The sequence below is a fragment of the Dermacentor silvarum genome, chromosome 1, assembly GCF_013339745.2.
Source record: "Dermacentor silvarum isolate Dsil-2018 chromosome 1, BIME_Dsil_1.4, whole genome shotgun sequence".
Taxonomy (NCBI): Eukaryota; Metazoa; Arthropoda; class Arachnida; order Ixodida; family Ixodidae; genus Dermacentor; species Dermacentor silvarum.
Genome location: NC_051154.1, coordinates 376,632,602 through 376,654,514, shown reverse-complemented (window position 1 = coordinate 376,654,514; position 21,913 = coordinate 376,632,602). Strand labels below are relative to the sequence as shown.

The following is a 21,913-nucleotide window of genomic DNA, read 5'->3' as shown; positions in this document are numbered from 1 at the left end:
TCTTCCTGAGCATATCATTTGTGATAAAATACGTGTCACTCTTCTCCAGTCAGGCTTCCGCTCTTCTCGTGAACGGGAACAAAGAGAGTCATATTTTATCCACAAATTTAGAACAATCACGCACGGCATAAATGAACACATGGGAAACCTCTCGTTTCTTTGCCCATAAGTTAAATTAGCTAAAATCAGAACTTAATCCCCGCATGGGCAAGCCGAACACGTGTGTGATGTCGAAAGAATGCCCACTACCGCAGTGGGGGAGCGGACCGAACCACCCACATTATTGTGCCTTGCTTTTTAATTTCATGCTTATTTTGCCACGCTGTTACTATTATATTTGCAGGTTATTTCTTCTTGTTTCGTGTTTCTCGTGTTTTGCCCTTGCTTTTCAATTTCAACTTCATGCTGATTTCGCCAGGCTGTTACTGTCATATTTGCAGGCTGCTTCTTCGTATTTCGTGTTTTTCGTGTTTTGCCCTTGCTTTTCAATTTCATGCTGATTTCGCCACGCTGTTACTACATTTGCAGGTTATTTCTTCTTCTTTCGTGTTTCTCGTCTTTCGCCCTTTACTTTGTCTGGCACGACCAGGTCTTGGTGTCTTTCCTTTAACTCTCTCTCTCTTTTTTTTTCTTTTTTTTTTTCTTTTTTTTCTTTTTTCTTTTTTTTCTTTTTTTTCATGCTCAACTTAACATGACAGGCGTGTCTGCCAATTGTGCATGTGTAAGACGCTTACCAGCGACCTTGCCCTAAGCTTCGTCTGGCACGACCAGGTCTTGGTGTCTTCCTTAACTCTCTCTCTCTCTCTCCTTTTTTTAACATGACAGGCGTGTCCATCAATTGTGCATGTGAAACACGCTTAACAGCGACCTTGCCCTTTGCTTTGTCAGGCAGGACCAGGTCTTGGTGTCTTACCTTTAACTCTCCCTCCCTCCCTCCCTTTTTTTTTTTTTTTGCATGTTCAACTTAACTTGACAGGCGTGTCCGTCAATTGTGCATGTGAAACACGCTTAACAGCGACCTTGCCCTCTGCTTTGTCTGGCACGACCAGGTCTTGGGGTCTTTCCTTTAACTCTCCATTCTTTTTTTTTTCTTTTTTTTTGCATGTTCACTTTGTCATATATCTCTCTATCTCTCCTTTCTCACCTTTTTTGGCGCCTTCTTTCTCTGCCTGAAGATATAAAAAGAGTTGCAAGATTTTCCTGTATCCCTTGAAAAAGGTCGGTCCACCGACCGAAACTGTTGGGAAAATATTAAACCTAAGATAACCGCGAAGTTGTGCTTCTGACTTTCCTAAATACGCTTGGCCCATTGAAAAATCCAGTTACTACTATATATATATATATATATATATATATATATATATATATATATATATATATATATATATATATAAAGGTTTTCTCAAAGTGACAAATGTTCCCCAAGAAATGCTTGCATGTAAAAGCCGAGGAAAAGACTCGCTTCTTTCGTCCAATTGAATTGACATTTTTCTTTTCCAAAGAATGCGAAATTAAAGTATTGCATATATATTAGTCTCCATTCACAGGTAATAACGGTCCATTACCCCATACTTTTCTTGGCTGCATTCAACGTTATCTTCATAATGCGTGTTAATTTGATAAATGTTGAAAAGTCCCGTCCACGTAGAACCATGAGACTTTCCAATGAGATGACGATGTGACTTTTCCATTTTGTGAAATATTGTTATAAATAAACGGCACAGCATTGCGATCAACAATAAATCGCGCATGTAAACTCTCAGGAACGACACATGTCGCAGATGTGCAGTATCAAATTTGTCCGCAAGAGAAATAAGCGAGGGCATTGCGGAACGATGATCGTTCCGCAATGCCCTCGTTCCGCATAACGCAATTTGTAACAATGCAGCAATGGCCGGCTCCGTCGCTGTGTTCCCGGGTCACCTACTGCTGCGCGACCACCTGGGTGTCGTCAGTTACATGCCAAATCCCGTCCAGCGTCATCGTCCATCGTGCCAGGAACGAAGCGTCAAGCAGGATGCACAGAACCCCCGAGGAGGAGTCGCGTGAAAGTGGCAGACAAACAACGGTTGCCCCTCGGGTGTAGTCTGGTGATGAACTCCCAGCCAGAGGCCACAGTGAAATTCCGCGATTCACTCGGTGCTCTTCGTTTCCAAGCAGCAGGTACAGGACGAGGCGTCCACGGCTGCCGCGTCGCTGCGCTGGCACCGATGGGTTCCCCCAAGCAGTGACAGTCGTGGTGACCCATCAGCGTCGTTGACAAGAACAGGCGCGTCCGACGCAATGTGCGAGGTCTTCTTGGCTAACTCAGGGCACAGAACTTCTTTAAGGTTTGCAAGTACGGCAGCTTGCAGTTGGCCTCAACTTGCCACGCATCTTCTTCGAGTCATCCTGCTGGACTCTGACAAGGCCTTGGACGAACCCAAATACAGTTGCATGTACGCGCCCCTCTTCGGGAACTGAGGGTGTAAATCTGCGCCGCAGTATCCTGCTCTTCCGGGCGCACACAGCGCTACGGAGGCTTTTATGTATGTAAATTTCAAAAAACGTCTTTTTATAACATTCTCCCGTCGATATAAAATTGTACATTAATGTTGACCCCAGTGGTAATATTTTCTGCTCTACGCGGTCGTATGCAAACCAATATTTACATTCTGGTTATGTCTACTCATGCTGACGAAAGAGTTAGCATAAGTCTGCGCATTTCTATACTTAGATGGCATTATAGCTCGCTCGGGTTGTTGACACTTCTTTCGAATAAAAGTTCCACTCTTTATAAACAAAGCCAATAGCCGTTCAGTATGACGCTTCTCCATTGCGAATGCGCAGAAGAACAAACATAAATACTGCTTCCCTAGAAAAGCCATTGGTACATTGTGAGTATCTATACGTTAGTAAACCGTGATTAATAAATTACTCGACCGCTCATAAACTGTACGTGCTCATTAAGAAAATGGCTGCGATTAACTCATTGCATTCGTGAGTACATATATTCACGTGTTTCAGGACATCGCTTGGAACATTGGTACACCCGATCAGCGACAACATTGAGGTAATCATTTGCCTTTTCTTTGGTGAACAATTGCGGAAGAGCATCTTTCATCTTTGCCGTGCCCTATTGTGCAGACTAGTTGAGTGTGTCTTTATTCTGTGGCCGGTGCCGCCGGTTAGCTCTGAATTTGGTGGCTGACTACCATCGTTGCTCTTCAGTATTAGCTGTTTGCTACATACTTTGTAGGAGTCTGCTCACTACAGCCTGCACTTTGACCCAGCCTCTCTTCTCTCGCTGCGGTCGGATACTGATGCACTTGTCTGTTCATCATGGCTACTGCTATACCAAAATTCTGTGTCATTTAAAGCGGCAGCTTTATTTAGCTACTTGACTCACTTTGGATGGTGTGGTGGTTTCTTACTCTACAGGCACAGAGGGTAAGAGGATGTATGGAGGAGGGGGAGTAGGAGACTAGTGGAGGCGGAGAGAGCTATCATGTCGTCATGGAAGACACATGCACTGGTCGAGCACATGACGTGCGCCGGATGGCGTTTGGTATTCCGTTTTCGCATATATGTGCGAGTGCCAAGTAGTTTTCTTTTATTGGCGGCGGCGCGGCAGAAGGCGACAGCGACAGAGACACAGATCCCATCTCCTTTACGGCTACTGCTACTCGTGTTTTATCATATCCTTAGTTGCTGACTATCCCTACGTATTCTCGGAATGGCGAGGTATCTTTTGATATCATTGTCACGTTCATACATCTACAATTTAGCTAACCGATCGGGCCGTTTAAGAAATGGTTACAAGATACTTAGAACCCAGATACGCCAAATGCATCTGAAATCGGCTAAGAAGACATTCTCTACGAAATGATTAGTAAACTACAACTGTCAGAGACGGGTTTCAGTTTTATATATGTGTGGGGATCGTGTTTAAGTGAGGTTTTGTACTTATCTGAACAGGCGGCAGCATGGCAATCATGTTATGACAAGTAATATACTGTATACAGGATGATATAATTTAGGTTTTATGGAATTTTTTAAAATAGCCTATTGCAGATAACATAATTCCAGTCCTTGAGTTTGATTATTCAAAGAGGCGGACATTATTTCCGCGATAAATCGAAACACATATTCAACTAATTAACAAAAATGCACTAGTTATCTTCTGATTTGATTAATCGGAAGATGCCGGTGGGTTTGCAAGACGTATTCAATTGCAAAGAAATTCTAGAATAACGCCAGTTTGGAGATATACGCCATCAAACTAGCCGTAAAAATGCACGGTTGTTCAGCTTACCATTTTTAACAAAACGCGCTTTTATACATTGAAGCACAAAGGTTACTGGAACGACCACGTATTTCGTCCCAGACTTTGGGAAATAATATCTCGGAACTGGCGTCCCTCTGGAAGTTCGTTTCAAGTGAATACATCTTGCAAACTCGTCATTACAATTCATAAATTGCAATATGTGCCGTAAAGTAACTACTTCAGAAGTTATTTAGTGAATTTTTGTAGATTAGTTGAATATGTGTTTCGATTTCTCGTAATATTACTGTCCGCATCGTCCGATAATCACGCTCAAGGGCAAGAATTTGCTCTCTGCCAGAGGGGAGATTTAAATATTCCATAAAACTTAAAAATGATCACTCCGTATATTTTTCAGAAGTCTACATTGCCGGTGGCTCAACAAGCGAAAGTTTTCAGTCCTAGGATTTCACCACAAAAAAAAGTACCTGCGGGTTGAGCAGGACAGTATGACTCGTCCTGCTTCTCTTCGATTCGGGCTAACTGTATTTTCAGAGCAGAAAATAAAGAAACCCTGAGTATTACTCGATGCAGCGAAAAACACGATAATTCCTCTGGCTTTTACATCGAAGCTGTATATGGCTAGTTTCCATCGGATCGATGTGCGTAGACCAAAAGCGTTAGCCGATCCCGAACACTGTGCGATACCAGGCCGACCCGACGCGGAGGTGAAGCAGGCTTCAAGCACTCCGCCTCGTCCTTGCAAAAATTAGTGTAATATCTTGGGTCCAAGTGAAACCCGTATCCGATATTACGCTGATAAGAACAGATACTACACTTTGACAGGCGTCGGCCATGTCTACGTTCGCACCATACGTTTGTGCGCCTTCCCGCGCGTTCAAACAAGTGCCTACCAATCTCTCTCCTGACGTCATGATCTACGCAGGCTCCTTTCCTCAGTTCTGCTCTGACTGTGAAATGGGTACGCCGCGTGTTGTGTGGTCTGAATAAGAACAGCGTGCCTGCCAAGAACGACGGCTTGAACAGAAAAGGGAATGGGCGCGGCGGCGGCGGAAGGAGACCACCGACGATGAGCGGGCCGCGGACGCCAAGCGTAAGCCGTGCTGCCCGCCAGGACCGCGAGGCGGAAAGAAATGCGAACCGTCCATGTGGCCCCGATGCCGCAAACATGGAACGTTTCACCGGAGCAACGGTCAATCACCACATACACAGCCTCGCTGATCATCCACCTTTCACAGAGAGGAATGGCAGTGAATTTTTTTTTCATCAGCCGGTCAACTCCCGAACTTTACGACTCGAGACGTGCACATGTGCGGAATGTGTTTATCTCCCAACCTGTAGCAGTAAATTGAGATCATATAGCTGCGAATTTCGCAAATTATTTAATTATTACATGAGAATATTTTGGCGCAAGAACTTCATGATTGTCAATTTTTTTGCAGAACAGTGTTGCCAGAGTTACTGAAGTCAACCGTGAATATACATTTAACTGCTAATATAGTTTTTTCTGTGTTTTTTCCATCAACAACCAAACAGTGTATCCTTGTTACATGAAGTCACCAAAGTTATCGCACTTTTCTCCCTTTGGTTTCTGATTTTTTCTTCGCGGGGATTTTGCCTTGTTACACTTCCTTTCAAGTTGCCTTAAGAGGAATGAGAGGGACAAGGCACGCAAAGCTCATCAACTCACCGCTGAAGTGGGAACTCGCTCTCGGGTAAAAGAATGTACTCTGACGTCATTCTCCAAAGAGACGTTCTAATGTGTTAAAAACGTTGAGCCGCTGAATTCTCCAAATGCAGCGGCTCGTCTCATTCACAGGTTAATATTTCTGTTACGGTCAAAATGCAGTATAAAATGATATTTCCCGTTAAGCTTCGTATTCTACTTTATTCCACCATCGAAATGAGAGAAATAAACGACAGCAAATATACGCGGCACTCAGCCCGAGGAAAGACATGACATTTTTGAAAATCCCCACCATACAAGATTGCATTAGGATAAAGTATTCCGGTAATACGATCAATTCGGGCCTCTATATTACGCTATAGTCACTGGGAGGTTAGTAGCACAGTGTGTTTTGACTGTCCACCTGACACAAAACAATTACCATGCACATTTTTAGCCTTTAATGTACTTCTCCCTTCATTAATAATTTCATGGAACTTGCTTCTACAAATCCTTTTTTGACGTGATCGTTATTCTCACTTTCAATAATATCTTTATTATTATTATGCTTCAGTTAGTCTGACTGATCACTCACATACTATTCTAGTTTTCCATTTTGTTTTTACTTGATTCGTTTAACCTCTTCGAATAAACACACATTTATTAATACCTACTGTCGCGCTTCTTGGCCTATTCTCCTTAGTGGATACGCGCCATAAATGTGGAACATCATCATCATCATCATCCATGACGTTTCCTCCGCGTGCCTCGTGTTGAAATTTTCATTTAGGGAAGAGGCCAGCTGGCCAGCGACCATTCGTCACGTTACTACGGTTCCTGCCGGAAGCTGCCACGAGTCTCTCCACAAGGACACGTAGCTCTCGAACGACAGCCCACTCGACCTGCTATTCGTCTTGGTGCCGCTCCTGAGGACGAGGTCCTATGGCCCGGGCCGCTTCTGTGGGCTGTTCATCGGCTGGCCACGCATCAGCAGCGCCTACTGATGCCGCGTAAGCGAATAGACGAGCTTCGATGGCGACGTGTCCCTGGACCACCTGTCTCCGGTCGCCTCGCAGTGCGGTCGACATCGACTGGGCGTCTACCCAGCCACCTCGTCCCGTTATTGTCATGTGCCGGCAGCGTCGGTGCCTGCAAATTTCACTCCAGGCGGCGGGGTGTCTTCACAGCGGCTCAACTCCTCACCTACGACATCTTCCTGAGCTGTCGCCAATCTGGTACGTTTGCCGACAGTCGCACTTTTGACTACCACGGTGCAGTGGAACATCATTCGCCGACATGAGAAGCCAACGACATCGACACCGTGCGAGGTGCATCCGGCTACACGGTGAAGTTGGAGCCAAAGAACACTGGTGTCGGTGTTCATAGAAGAGCTGTCACCAACCGGATTGTGTCCAGTCTCATTGCAGGGCAGGGAAGAACATTTGTAACGACTTGGGGGTAACTGCGTGACACACTGCCTTCGTAGCCGTCAAGAGGGGAATTTAAAATGCAGGCTAATACAAAAAACATCATAGGCTATAGCATTTGATGCAGTGTGTAGAAGTAGAATTGTTGTCATTACTCTATATGTCAATTCCATGCAATTATATAACACATTTGAAAGAGAACGTTACTTGAGACAGCGTGTAGCTTGACTTCAAAAGCTGCAGCGCTCAATGCAAAATATTTTCGTTGGTGAAATAAAAGCATCCGCGCTGCACCTGTGCGACAAGCAGGCGCAAGCTCATGAATGGCGTTGTCACTTCGCGTGTGGTTGTGCCAATCGAGTTGAGATATCGATTACACGATAATGCTCGAGAATGAAGTCTCTCGACGCACGGCTGTCGGATGGATTTGTTTAGTAACAAGGCTCCCTGAGATATGCTATGTGAAAATAAATGGCGAAAATTCCCGCAATGCTCGCCTGCCATGGGTCGTATATGACCCTAACGTTCTCCTGTGACAAGGAGTTATCGCGTCAAGGGCAGTACACTAAAAAACTTCCGTAGAAGTCGGTCCTTCCATAAAAACGAAGTAGTCGGATGCTGCTCTCTGGCACAAAAAATAGGCGATTCAGGGAAATGGCTGTTCTAACCTAGTGACAGAAAAATAATCGCAGTAAGTACGATCCTCTCAGCTGCAGCGTTGATGCTTAAGGTGCCAGACACTTCAATGAAATTGCGATGAAATGCATTGAGCGGGCCCCATTGTTGATACCCTATAGTTAGTACATCCAAGGGACGACAAATTCGTAGTCGATCAAAATAGGCAGATGTCACTGATGATGAACATGATGACGACGACGATCTCAGAAACTCAGTGGGATCGGCCAAGAATCGGGCAGTGTGAAAAAACTTCATGAGTAATATATCTGATAGAAGCGGCTAAAGTATACATACGCTGCCATCGTTAATTAAAAACCGTAAATAAATTGAATACACAAGACGACTACGTTACATTCTATAAGTATATATTATTTATTTTATTTTGTTTCTTCAGCCTAAATCGTTCTATCACAAATTCCTCCAAAACTGTCGTCTCATTTCTACGTTAACTTTTTCTCTCACGGACGTCCTGGTATGGTAAGTTTCATTTTGGTCACAATCATATAAAGTTTTCCACGCACACACAGACAAAAACACTTGGCCAACCTACCGTAGTGGGTATAAGCCAATGTTTGGAAACAAAAAGGAGTGCGTCCACCAAGTTACGGTGACTAGATGGGTAGGTGTGCCGTGTACAGCGTTTTCACCGCATGATTCAAGGCCAATATGCCCCAGATTGGGTTGCGACATTTCACTAAAGAACAAGGAACAAGGTGTGCTGTCTTCTGGGCGTGAAGCGTAGTTCAGCGCTTCTCCGCTTCATTACTGCAAACGTGGCGCTGTGGTCAGTGGCCTGTTCGAAGCGGCGCGCGTCGTGTGCTGCTGCGGCCGTATTACAGGGGAACTGCGGCGTACTTATTGCTGAATTTAAACTGGAAACCATCTTCACAGTGACACATCATAGACAGTTTCACATTTCCTTTACCCCTCCCCCGGCACAGGGTAGCCAACCGGAGATAACCTCTGGTTAACCTCGCTGTCTTTCCTATACCTTCTTTCTCTTTCTGATGCTGCGGAGCCCTGCCGCTTGCGAAGGTAACGCAATTTCGTTGCGGAGGCCGTATCCACAGGAGACTGATCCTCGTTTTCATCGGTCGGTTGAAAGTATCCTCGAAACGCTATTTTCCAGGGAATTCGCCGCTGCAAGGAACAGGGAAAATAAAGCCGCCTTAGGGTACGCTGTACCTAGAGCTTCGCATGCTGTCGCCCATTGCGCCGCCGTCACTCTTGCGTTGCGCACTGGGTTGGACAGCTGTGAAAGCGCTACGCCTAGGACCGCTTTGCCTACTTCGCGCGTCGTGATGCATTGCTGCAAATTTTGTGACAAGGCAAGTTATATGCACGACGTGCCGCCACAATCACTCTATCGCTCTTTACGTGCTGCAGTGTACACCACGGAGCAATAAGAATAGCTGTTATTGTTGAGCAACAATCCTGTAGCACATAACCACAACTGAAAACGATTGCTTCTAAAAATACCGTAATGCCAGAAATGTAGTAAACAAAGCTGCTATGGGATAAATAGTGCTTTGTGCTCCATAATGTACGTGTTGTCAGGATGGTCGAGCGGTTTAAGGCGTTGCGTTCAGGTTGTAGTGCGTTCTCCCTTGCGTGGGTACGAACCCCACTATTTTTTTCAATTTTGAAACATGTTTTTTCATTTTGTATCAAGACTTATTAGTCGTCCGGCCACCGACGATACGAGCGTCCGCTCTTGTGCAAGCGGATCCTGCTCCCGTTGGTGCCCCGGTATCGCGGCGAAAGCCGGGTGCCGACGCGAAGCGGCGATCGTTGGGGTGTTGCGGAGCGCAGCGTAGCAATACCCCAAATTAAAAAGTACTGCTCCAGTCAGGTAGACTGCTCCCTCCCTCATATGAGATTATATTTGGATCATCAAAACAGTGATGCGTTTATTTAGGAATAGCACCGATCCCTTCACGCAGCCAAAGTTGTGCCATTTTCGAATATTTAAGGGCACCAGTTGTACCTAGGCGTTCCCTATATTTTAGGCAGAGAAAGACCTAAGTGCCTAGCCCACTTGGTCACGTGACTTTTGTAACCACGTGACCTGAGGATCGGTCTCCTCTCTTTACCGCGACGCATTTCGTTGTCCGTCAGCTGTTTGTTTGCCGGTTTGAAAGGCAAAAATATATAGACCTATAAACGTGGTTTAATTCGGTAAACCCGTCAAAACTGAGTCTACGAAGAGGAGCACAAATTCTGCACGGACGCAATAGCCCTTCATGAGCTCTTCTACAGTGAGTCAAAATTTGTTTGCCGAAAAAGTATGCAGGTGCTCTACGCGAATGTAATTGGCGCAGGGCTGGAACATTCTTGTGCCACGAAATGCGTAATCGAAAAGACATGGTTTGAAGGAGTCTAAAATACAATCGAATAAATATTGATATTAGGAAAAACAAACTCCCTGGCTTCATTTCTCTGCCCGCATGGGTGCAATTATAAACACAATGTATATTAACTTGTGTGCAGCTGCACATGTTTGCAATATATTTTCAACAATCTTCTTGCAAATAAAAATAACCTTGTTCTTGTGGGAAAAAATCAGTTTCTTACCTTGTTCGATCATCTATGATTAGCTCCATCAGGGGAGTAACTTGTAACATGCAAAGTATTAGTTGGGGTTCTAGATGATCGCATACGTATATTTGAATGAAACAAGGTAATCCTTTGGTCGTACGCGTAAACCAGGACCACCATGACTTTACAGCAAACTATAGCTTTAAATGAAATAATGCACTGCATCTGATCGTTCACAATGTGTCGTAGCTTAAAGGGCCCCTCACCGGGTCTTTAAAGCTTTAAATATGACCGACTTAAGAATGGTACTAACAAAGTGGGGGCGGGAGGGGAGGGGGCTCGGGGGCCCGAGCACCCCAATCCCCTACCCTTTCCCCGTATTAGGCGACTATGCCGCAGCCTGTAGTGGGAGTTGGATCTATTACGCTGAAAATGTGGATGACTTCTGTCCATTTCACTGTTTTTCTTTTCTCTTGTACGCCGGGAACGCGTGGCATTCCGCTGCCTGCACACTGGCACGGCAGTCACACCAGCATCGGAGTAAAAAGCTTGAGAAGTTGCTGGGCCCAACCTGGGGAACTTGCGACATGGGTGAGCCAGCCAGAGCTCACCATCTGCTATGGGCATGTCCTGGCCCATTCTCACTGCGAACAATCTGCCTTGCTGGGCTGCACAGCTTAGCCGTTATACACTCAACGACTAGAGGTAATTGAGAAATCTGCAGAGTACAATGAGCCTCTATATATCGCTTTCATAGATTATGAAAAGGCATTTGATTCAGTACAGATACCAGCAGCCATGGAGGCATTGCGTAATCAAGGAGTACAGGAGGCATACGAGAATATCATGGGAACTATCTACAAAGATTCCACAGCTACCGTGCTTCTCCAGAAGAAAAGTAGAAAATTACCTATCAAGAAAGGGGTCCGGCAAGCAGACACGATCTCTCCAACGCTATTCACTGCATGCTGATAAGAAGTATTCAAGCTATTAGAATGGGCAGGCTTATGAGTGAGGATTAACGGTGAATATCTCAACAACCTTCTGCTTGCAGATGACATTGTCCTGTTCAGCAAAACTGGCGATGAATTGCAACAAATTATTGAGGACCTTAACCAAGAAAGTGTAAGAGTAGGGTTGAAGATTATTATGCAGAATACAAAGGTAACGTTCAATAGACTGGCAAGATAACAAGAAATCACGATCGCCAGTCAGCTTCTAGACTCTGTGCAGGAGTACGTTCATCTAGGTCAATTGCTAAGAGGGGACCCTGATTATGAGAAGGAAACTTGAAGAAGAATAAAAATGCGTTGGAGTTCATACGGCAGGCGTTACCAAATCCTGAATGGGAGCAAATATACCACTGTCGTTGAAAAAAAAGTGCATAATAAATGCATTCTACCTGTGCTAACATATGGGGCAGAAACTTGTAGGTTGACAAAGAAGCTAGAGAACAATTTAAGGACCGCACAAAGAGCGATGGAACGAAAAATGTTAGGCGTAACGTTAAGAGACAGGAAAAGACCGGTGTGGATCACAGAAAAAACGGGGAAAGCCGAATTCTAGTTGACATTCAGAAAAAAAATATGGAGCTGGGCAGGCCATGTAATGCGCAGGGCAGATAACCGGTGGACCATTAGTGTTACAGAATGGGTGCCAAGCAAATGGAAGCGCAGTCGAGGACCACAGGGAAATTAGGTGTGGTAATGAAATTAGGAAGTTTGCAGACGAAAGTTGGAATCAGCTAGCGCAAGACTGGGGTAATTGGAGGTCGCTGGGAGAGATGTCCGTCCTGCAGTGGACATAAAAAATAGGCTGATGATGACGATGATGATCACGCTGATTGTGGCATGCATTATTATTTTCCGTAGGTACTGCACGACAGTCCGGGCAAAAAAGTTGCAGGTGTTAAATATATTTGTCGTCAAACTGGACAAGCAGAGGCATAAAGTAACCGACTGATAATGACGATATTAACCACGGGAGACGCGTTTTGTAACATTGCGGAGTGCCGTTATTTTGCACTCCAGTTCACTTCCTGCGTATAATCACAGTAAATTATTCGCTAAACTAGTTAAAAATTACTCCGCGTTCGTTTTTTCGCATTCCTAAATATGCGTGTCCATTCTTCATTGATACGTTCATCTTGACTATTCCTGCACTATTTTTTTCTTTACTCGCAAGTCGTGACAAAGTTAAACATTATATGAAACACTCTACATTGGAGTTTGCGCGAAGCCGGCGTCATCGGCAGGTTATGAACGTGTAGTTCCGTTTATATATTTGTTCATTTTATGATCCCCACTGTCGACCCTCTCCCCTGCACCGGGCAATGAGAGAGATAACTGGTTATTTATGAATCATTTAAATTATACTTTATTCTCTTTTGTCCCTCACTGAAGGCGTAACAAAAAAATTGAGGCATTAATAAAAAAGTCACAGGCCTGCGCGGCACACGCAGCACAGTCACAGCTTAAGCTGGTTGAGCGGCGCAAGAGTAGCTCCAATTTCGGCACCACGCACAATAGGGTCTTCGCGGCAAAGTGTCTTATCCTCGATTTTGACGAGAACGATCTGAACTATCCGCCCGGCGTCCACAGCGAGCTGCGGCTTGCAATGCTCTCTGCACAGCAGTCTGCTGAGCCCGATGATGCCTGGTTGTGGCCGCGCACGTAGCGCTAAGATTCGTTTCTTCAGCAGCGGTTCGTACATTGCCAGGAGACGGCATAACGTGTACCGAAGAGGTACCCAGAATACGTGGCGCACATCTAACATCGGGATAGCATTGATTGCGCGCCTCGTCTGAATCGCATCTCGTCGTCTGCGCCTGCGCGCGCGGCGTTTGCCGGCACTATAACTAGATGGCGCCACCATACTGGCGGAGACTCGGGTCGTCTGCGCCTGCGCGCCAGCCTATAGGGCGCGCTTAAAGGGAACGTTTCTGCTGCCTGATAGCAAGCGCTTGCGTGGTTCCGTGGTAAAGTATCCGACTCCCACGCAGTGGGCCTGGGTTGGAACCCGGCGGAGAGCGGGTACTTTTTTTCGCATTTCCGGCGATAGCGGTTATGGCCAAACGCCGGCGGCGGTATCATCGCCAACCGAAACGGCTATTGGAATGAGCCCATAGCAGCTTACGCTGTAAAAAAGCATGGACCGATACCTGTAGTGTGCGCGTGCGGATTACGTGCGAGTAAAAGACGAAAACGAAGCTCAGTTCTCCGTTCGATGCTGCACGAGTCGCCACTGCTTCCGCCACTCAGGCATCATGGAATGGTATTTGGAAAGCACAGAAAAACACGGACACGAGAAGAAACGAAGACGAAGACAAGTGCTAACTATCCACAACGAAATTCATTTGCGGGACCGGTCGTACTTATACACAAAAGACTACGTGCAGAGCGATATCAACTCTGAAGAGAAGTACATGATGGTATAAAAGCAATCTAAAGCTGTTGCATCAAGAAAATTTACACCAAGAACCTAAATGATGAATTGCAAATGCGGTCAGCTTTAATGGCATATGCAAATTATCTAACTCTCTCGCCAACGTGATAGTGGCGATGGTATGCGGCCGAGAGGATTTGCTCAGTTTCTAATACTAATCTTACATTCTCGCGTTTATGCCTGTATATAATAATGGCGGTGTCATCTAGAAGAAGGGCGACATAGGCACGTTTTGCACTGTAAAGCAAGAAAACCGTCACCTGATACACTTTGTACCTTATTTCTGTGCTCTTTAAGCGCTCATTGATGCATCTTCTGGTCTGGCCTATGTAGCATCTGCCGCATGAGAGCGGAATACGCTAGACCAACCCACGGCACACCCAACGAACTCTTTTTTGTGGTTCTTATCACACACCGGCTTTTTTGACCTCATTTGTGTTTGTGGTTTTACACACGGTACTTCGTTTATTTGGAGCTGAAAAAACAACCCGCACGTTATATCTCGACTCAATATCTTTTTCAGGCTATGAGAAATCTGCTGTATGTAAGGAATCACTGCGGTTTTCACCTGGTCACGTCTGCTACCTCTTGCATTCTCATGGGGCCATTGTCCCGAACGTTCCTGTTTGAGCAGCTTTTCTGAACACGACACCACACCTGGTTAGGATAACCAGCCTCCTTAAGACGCGCGGACTGCTGCTGGAAACTGGTTTTCATTAGGTGTGGGCGTGATTTCTTAAAGGTGTTTTTCAAACTCATGTTAGTTATGCCCTTCTTCACCAACTTCGAATGAGCTGAATGAAATTAGAGAAGGTGTTTGTTAGCGCGTGGGTTGTAGGCCCAGCAGGTCCTACTATCAGTAGAGATGAACTGAACGTCAAGAAAGCGAAGCTTATCGTTGACAGGCATTTCAAAATCACGTCGAGACATCTCAAACACTCGCGACAAATTGTTGAGACATCAGCACATTTTTCATGCAAACTATTACTAGGACAATCCAGAAACACTAAAAGATCGTCAACAAATCTAAAAGCTCGCTGAAAAGCTCTTAGTACCTTGAGGCGTTCACACATGTGCCTATTTAATTGTGCTATATATAGGTTGCTAAGAACGGGAGTCAGACACGATCCTATGCAAATGCCTTTCTTCTGCAGATGTGGCCTATTGTTTCATTGTACAAAGGGTGACGACAGGTAAAAGTGCAATATTTCTATAACCATTCTACTGAAACACCTGCTTCCTGCGAAAACCTTATGGCGCCATATTTGTCAATACGATCCCCGACACATTGAAGAAGGTCGTTCTGTAGAAAGAATAATATAATTCTTTGACATCGGCTGAGAAGGCCTTGAAGCCTTTTCTGCGTTACACCGAACAATTTTAAAGGACTTCGTCAGAACTTTCTACGACAAAAGGGTCATCAATCTCTAGGACGTTCAGCTTAGAAAGCAGGTACAGGGCAGCTTGCTTCTGCCAGGTGCCCCTTTCGGAAATTATGACCTGAAACGGAACATCCTCCTTGTGTGTTATAGCATTAAAAATACATCTAGAACCTTCTTAATTGAGTTCAGTTTATTTTTCCTTAGTTTATCCAGATTCAACTTTCTGCAAATTTCACTTGCTCTCGCTGCTACTATCGTAAGACACATTCTTGCGCTCATTGAACACTCCAGAAATGGCCTGACCGGCTTTTTCCGAGAAACATTTGTAGGAAGAAACCTGACAGAAACATGACACACAATGAATTACTCTTCAGGTAAGACTCTACGCGTTTTACAGGTAACTTAGAAGGTTGGGGCTTACATCGTAACAGGGCGTCCAAACCTTCCGAGTTCATCCTCACACTGCCTTCTTCTGGGGCTCTTTTGGACACGTCACGTACGACGGACATAAGCTCCGGTTTAGTCCAGCTAGTAGTTTGGGCAAATTTTGGACCGAGCCCAAGAACTTTGCCCACACTGTTGGGAAGGCTCAGTTGTTCAGGCACATGGACAACGCTTGTTGCTTTCTGTCGATCCTTGTTCACGTGAGCCCATAGTAGCCTTAGTTGAGATTGCCAAAGGAACTCGGTGACCTGATCAAATAAGTACAGGTGCCTCCGCAGAAGATTCCTTGCACTTGTCGTCGCAGAAGTTAGCGCTTGTCTTCGTCTTCGTTTTCGTTTTTTTTCTGCGCATTCCAAATACCATTCAATGATGAACGACCAACAAGCCCACATTGCCACCCTCGGCCACTCAGGCATTCCGGGATGACTAGAAGGCGTCACCCGAGGAGTCATCGGCGCGTGGAGGTCACCCAACGTCCGGCGTCACGCTTCAGACGACGTCGTGTCGACGACGCTGCGCAGCTGCCTCTCCCGTTTTCGGGGCAGCACAAGGGCTTTCCCGACGTCTTACACCGCAAGTGCCACCTTGACGTCATGTCGAGCTGTTCTGTCAGATCATAGGCAGTAGCTGGCACCTCCGACGTCCTCCCATGCTTCTGGCTCCGGCTCGGAAGTCCTGGCTATTCTGGCACCAGCTCCGCAGTCTTAGCTATAGGGCAGGTGCGTTCGCCGTTTTTGTTCGTCCGTATTGAGTTAAAACAGCCGTCCTGGCTCGAACATTTATTAGACGCACATCACACGATAAAACACGCGAGATTTTGATATTCAGATTACGATGAACCTGCCTGATTCATCGTACTTTACCTAAGTACATGTCTTATTGGCGCACTGACGGGGGGGGAGGGGGTTTCGGGGGTTGCAACACCCCCCCCCCCCGTTTTGTTTAACCACTTTTCTTTCCTTGCGCCTTTGAGTACTGCAACTAAGATGTAAGACGCGCAATCGTCTGCACACTGGCAAACTTGCGCAAAAAGCACATTTTCGACAATTTACCGTGAAGAAATTGAAATTAGTGCTGTTTGGATGGTATTGGCAAACTGTCAACCCTCCCCCCCCCTGGCAGAGATCCTGGGTGCGCTACTGACATGACTTAAACATGTTTCTTATTTCTTTTTCTAGCAATATTTTCATTGGGTAGAGACTATTCAGTATGCATACAAGTTATTTACATGAAATCGCAAGAAACACAATTAAGGAAGTACCTGACGTACCTAATCCCTCTTCTTCACAAATATTTCCCCATGCAGTGATCGTGGTTCTACATGATAAAAAAAACGATCGCATCATAATAGCAATTATAGATGACTAGATAACAAACTGCATCATGAAGGTGAATGCGAAAATATTTCTATGAAAGCGGCCTTTTCTTTCCGTGGTTGCGCAAATTGACTAAATATACAAGCCGAACTTTGTTTTTCTGTTTAATCACGTGCATCTTCACGGCGCCGAAAATAATCAGACATTCAGTAATTATCCGAACAGCAAAGAACTTCACACGTCTCGACGCCGTGTGATTTATATGCCTGCCAAGTTACCGCGAGCACGTTCCTCGAGCTTTGTGTCGACGGTTGTATAACAGTAAATTCACAGGAAGGTAGATTTTGAGTATTCTCCACACAGTCTATTTCGCAATAATTTTTCTGTCATAATTCATTCTGTTGAGTAAGAGAAATAGCAATTTCAACATGGTCAAGACGTCTTTAACCTACTCGCGTATTTCGAAAAAACTAAGCGGGTCATTTTTGTGAATTTTACAATACAAGGCCACAAAAAGGAGCTCATCGCCTGCTGCTGCCAAGCTCTTCTCAGGCAAGCAGTTAAAGCAAGCTATTCTCTATAATCGTTATAGCTCATAGGACGATCAGCGTTAGGAGCAGCATACACTCCACGTGCGTTAAAACTATCAGCGTAATAACTGCCTTATTGTCTTTCACCAGTTGCAGTAAACAACGAAAATATATAAGAGGATTTCAAAGGAATACCAACATTCCGGGGACCGCGTATGCTGTAGCGCAATGATTTTGCACATCTTCAATTCTTGTGTTTAGACAGTGTTGAGACTGGTTGAAGACTGGTTGCATACTATGTTTTGAAAATTTCATTTCTCCTCTCGTGCTGGAGAAGGCACTGAATGATTTTAAACGCGGAGGGCAGAAGGGATAATTTTAATAGGTAATCTAGAAATAATCGTTGGTAATTGGGCTTGCTTTTTTTATTTGTGTGTGTCCACTTGAGTTCCCTAGCATTGACCGCACTGCTGCGGTAATGCATAAAAAGCTATTTGAAAGCAACGCTTCTAACACATTCTCGCGGCAAATGATTATGTGCGATGTAAGCGTTGTTAAAACTTCTCTATATAGCGATATGTTCCGCCCAAAGGTATGAGGATTTGCTCAATGCAGTGAATAGCCACCAGATTATAGTGACTCGCGTGACCGACTAACGCATTACGTAGAAAAAACGAGGGTGCAATCGTATTTTTTCTTCACGTTTCAGCTCCTCCCGCGCTGGCCACACTTGTCGCTTCATCGTTACCGAGGCGCCTCCATAAACAGCAATACAAAAGTGCGTGCTCACTACATCTTCGGCGACCCTAAATATAATACCGACCCTATTAGAGCTGTATGTTGGTTCGAATGGGGTCGGTTCCGCTCCCTACTAAATATCAAGTCCTAAGCTCTTTTTTTTAAAGTGTTTTAGAAGCCGCCGCACAAGTTCTGGACCATCTACGTCGGCATTCCGTTTGGACCGCGACCTACTGAACTCCAGACCTGCACAGATCTCCCTGCTCCAGCACGCCTGGTCTAGTTCACCCCTTTTGCCGCTAGGGATAGAACGTACGAGCACAGTGGCGCTAGCTATAACCTGTTCGCTGTCGTCTGATTCTGCGATCTGTTCCAGCACTCGTGCTGCTACTTCGGCAGCCACAAAGCCTTTACATTGTTTGTAAATGCATAAATTCACAAAAATAAACAAGAAAAGAAAATTCTCGAAATTATTGCTTCTCATTTCAATCACGAGGTAGAGTAGGAAGAGCGGTGCAAGAAAGGAAAACAACGAGTAAAGCTGGCAGACGATAGCATTTTCTCCCGTTGCCTTCGCAGTAAGGAAAAAAAACCTGATTACCAGAAGTTTCATAGGCTAAAATATAGTGCAATGGAGTAAAAATGAAATACTTTTTGCCAAGTTTTACGCATCTTCCAGAAGTAAAATTCAGCTAAAGCTTAGAAATCCGGATAAAAAGTGGATCAGTCAAGATATTGTGCAACTGTCTTATGAAAAAGATAAACTATGGAATCTCTGTAAATCTCAGCCTTCTAACCTTGCTCTGAAAGAACAGTACCGCGTAACACGCAACAAGCTTACAGCAATGTTACGGTTGAGAAAAAAAAAGATTTTTTTTTCTGCTGAGTTCAACAACTGTAATGGCAACATGAGAAAGACATGGGGTCTCTTGAGTTAACTAATGGGAAGGCCCAAAAAAGGTAATCTAGATGATCAGACATAAATGGCATTTGCAAGTGAAAATCCCTTGGCTACCGCGAATTCATTCAACGAAATATTTGTGTCATCAATTGATGATCTGATACAGCATTCTCGTGTTAGTCCAGTAACGTACCACGGACCAACGCTTGCAAATTCCGCTTTTCTGCCATCAGCTGATGATTACGAGTTGTGGAGGATCATTAATTCCATACCGCTAGAAAAGCCTCCTGGCTACGACAACATTAGAATTAAGGATCAATTAAATAATTATTCCAAACTAAAAAATGTACTTTTGCATATTATGAATGGCTGTTTACAAACAGGTAACATACCACAGGGGTTAAAAATATCCGTTATTAGGCCAATATATAAGTCTGGTAAAAAGTCTGACAAGATGAACTATCGTCCTATAAAAATATTGCCATCGCTCAGTATTATAATGGAGAAAATCGTTCACAGAAGTATGGTGTCTTTTTGTGAGAAGTTCTAGATATTAAATGGGGCTCAGTATGGTTTCCGGCGGCATCTTGGAACGGTTGATCTCCTAGAGGATTGCTGTGACCTAATCCATAAGGATATAGATAAAAATCAGATTGTGCTTGGCCTATTCATAGATGTGAAAAAGGCTTTTGATACTGTTGACCATGCTGTCATGCTACAAAAGTTAGAAAGTGTTGGGTTTAGAGGATTCTATCAGCAGTTTTTTTTTTCGGGTTATTTTACTGGACGCCTCCAATCTGTCAAGATAAAAGACCAATTCAGTAATTTCAAGCGTATTGCGTATGGTGTTCCGCAAGGTTCCGTATTGGGCCCATTTTTTATTTAACATCTATGTGAACGACTTGGCTGATCTGAAGCTAAACTCAAGGCTTTTTCAGTACGCTGATGATACAGCATTGATCATATCGCATGAGTCCCACAGTGAAGCTTTGACGTTATTACAGGCTGACGTCGAGGCACTTTTTGATTGGCTATCCAATAACGAATTATGTGTAAATAAAGCTAAAACCAAGCTAGTGTGTTTTAGAAATCCCCACAAGAAAGTTGAGCTCAGACAATCCATTGTACTTCATGGCAGCTCGTGTACGGGGAGTCTATGCTCACCGATACCCTTTTATCCCACTGGTAAATATTTAGGAATATACTTAGAGTAAAAAATGTCCTGGTGTGATCATGTAGAACACATAGTTAAGCGCCTTCGACTGCTTTCTCTTCAATTATATCGAATTAAACAGTAGTTCTGTTCAGCGGCGTAAAACTGTATTCATAGCGATGGGCGAATCGATCCTGCGGTACGGTATTACGGTGTATGGTTCTTGCTCGCACTCACGAGCTAAACAAATTGACGAAGTTTTACATCGGCTGTCAGCAAACATATTGTATGGCACAAACTGTGATGACTTTGACACCATTTCAAAAATGAGGGCGGCTGAAGTTACTTCTTTACATAATTTATTTATGCAAGTAGTGGTTATCAGAAATTACTTCTGTAAATTCAAACAATTAGAAAGCAAACCACGAGTCTTAAGGAGTGTGTACCATTATAAACTTCCTAAAATATATACACATTATGGAAAGAGATGCCGGGATTTTTACGTCCCCTTTCACTTTAATCAGTTGCCTCAGGAAATGTTGCGCTTTCATTCGGTAAAACAATTGAAATCTGCTCTGAAATCTTGGTTGCCTATCAGTGCATAATATTTGTGCTCTACTACTTTGTACTGTAACTTTGCTTCTTGAGTATTATCACTTCTTGTGTTTTATTTGATTTCCTAATTTAATTATTTAGATTATCTTTGATAATGTCTTACATTATCCTTGTGTTATTTGAGTCACGTGTGCTGTTCATATGCTGTACAATACTCTTTTTACTTTCTTTTTTCGTGTATGTGTATGTGCTGAGTAGACACTATAGCGACTGCCGTGTCCCGCCCACAAACGATTACGCTTCCGCGGGCACGAATACTACTTTGTATTTTACTTGGAATAAAACATGTATGTATGTATGTATGTATGTATGTATGTATGTATGTATGTATGTATGTATACAATAGTAAAGAACTCGATATATTGATATGAACGAGGAAATTTAAAAGAATCACGCAGACGATATATATACGCAGACCACACACAGACTGCGTGAATCTGCAGACGCTGCAGAAGGCATGTAACTTCAGCTTTGGCTGCATGCAGCTTGCTTGAGCTAAATACAGATGGGATAACGTAAACGATCACATTATGGTATACTGCTGTGTGCCATATCATGTAAGTCAGAACAAAGAAGGGAATGTAGAATTCGATTTCAGTTTCATAAAAACTTTGCGATGCATATTTGACGGGTTGAACAAACACGTAAACAATAACTCGATCAGTTAGATTGTTTTCGTTTTCTTGTGTGGAGCGGTGCGAAATTTTCGCACAATGGCAAACCTAGAAAGAATTCGTGTACAATTTTACACGTTATTACATAGCACTGCAATGAGTACACTTAAACAATTTTGACATACTAGCTGTTGTATTCGCAA

The 21,913-nt window shown here is 44.2% G+C and overlaps 1 pseudogene; it reads right to left on the bottom strand.

Annotated features, from left to right (window-relative positions):
- Positions 1 to 4,917: 4,917 nt before the first annotated feature.
- LOC119437835 (U2 spliceosomal RNA) lies at positions 4,918 to 5,093 on the bottom strand (annotated as a pseudogene).
- Between the last annotated feature and the right edge of the window lie 16,820 nt (positions 5,094 to 21,913).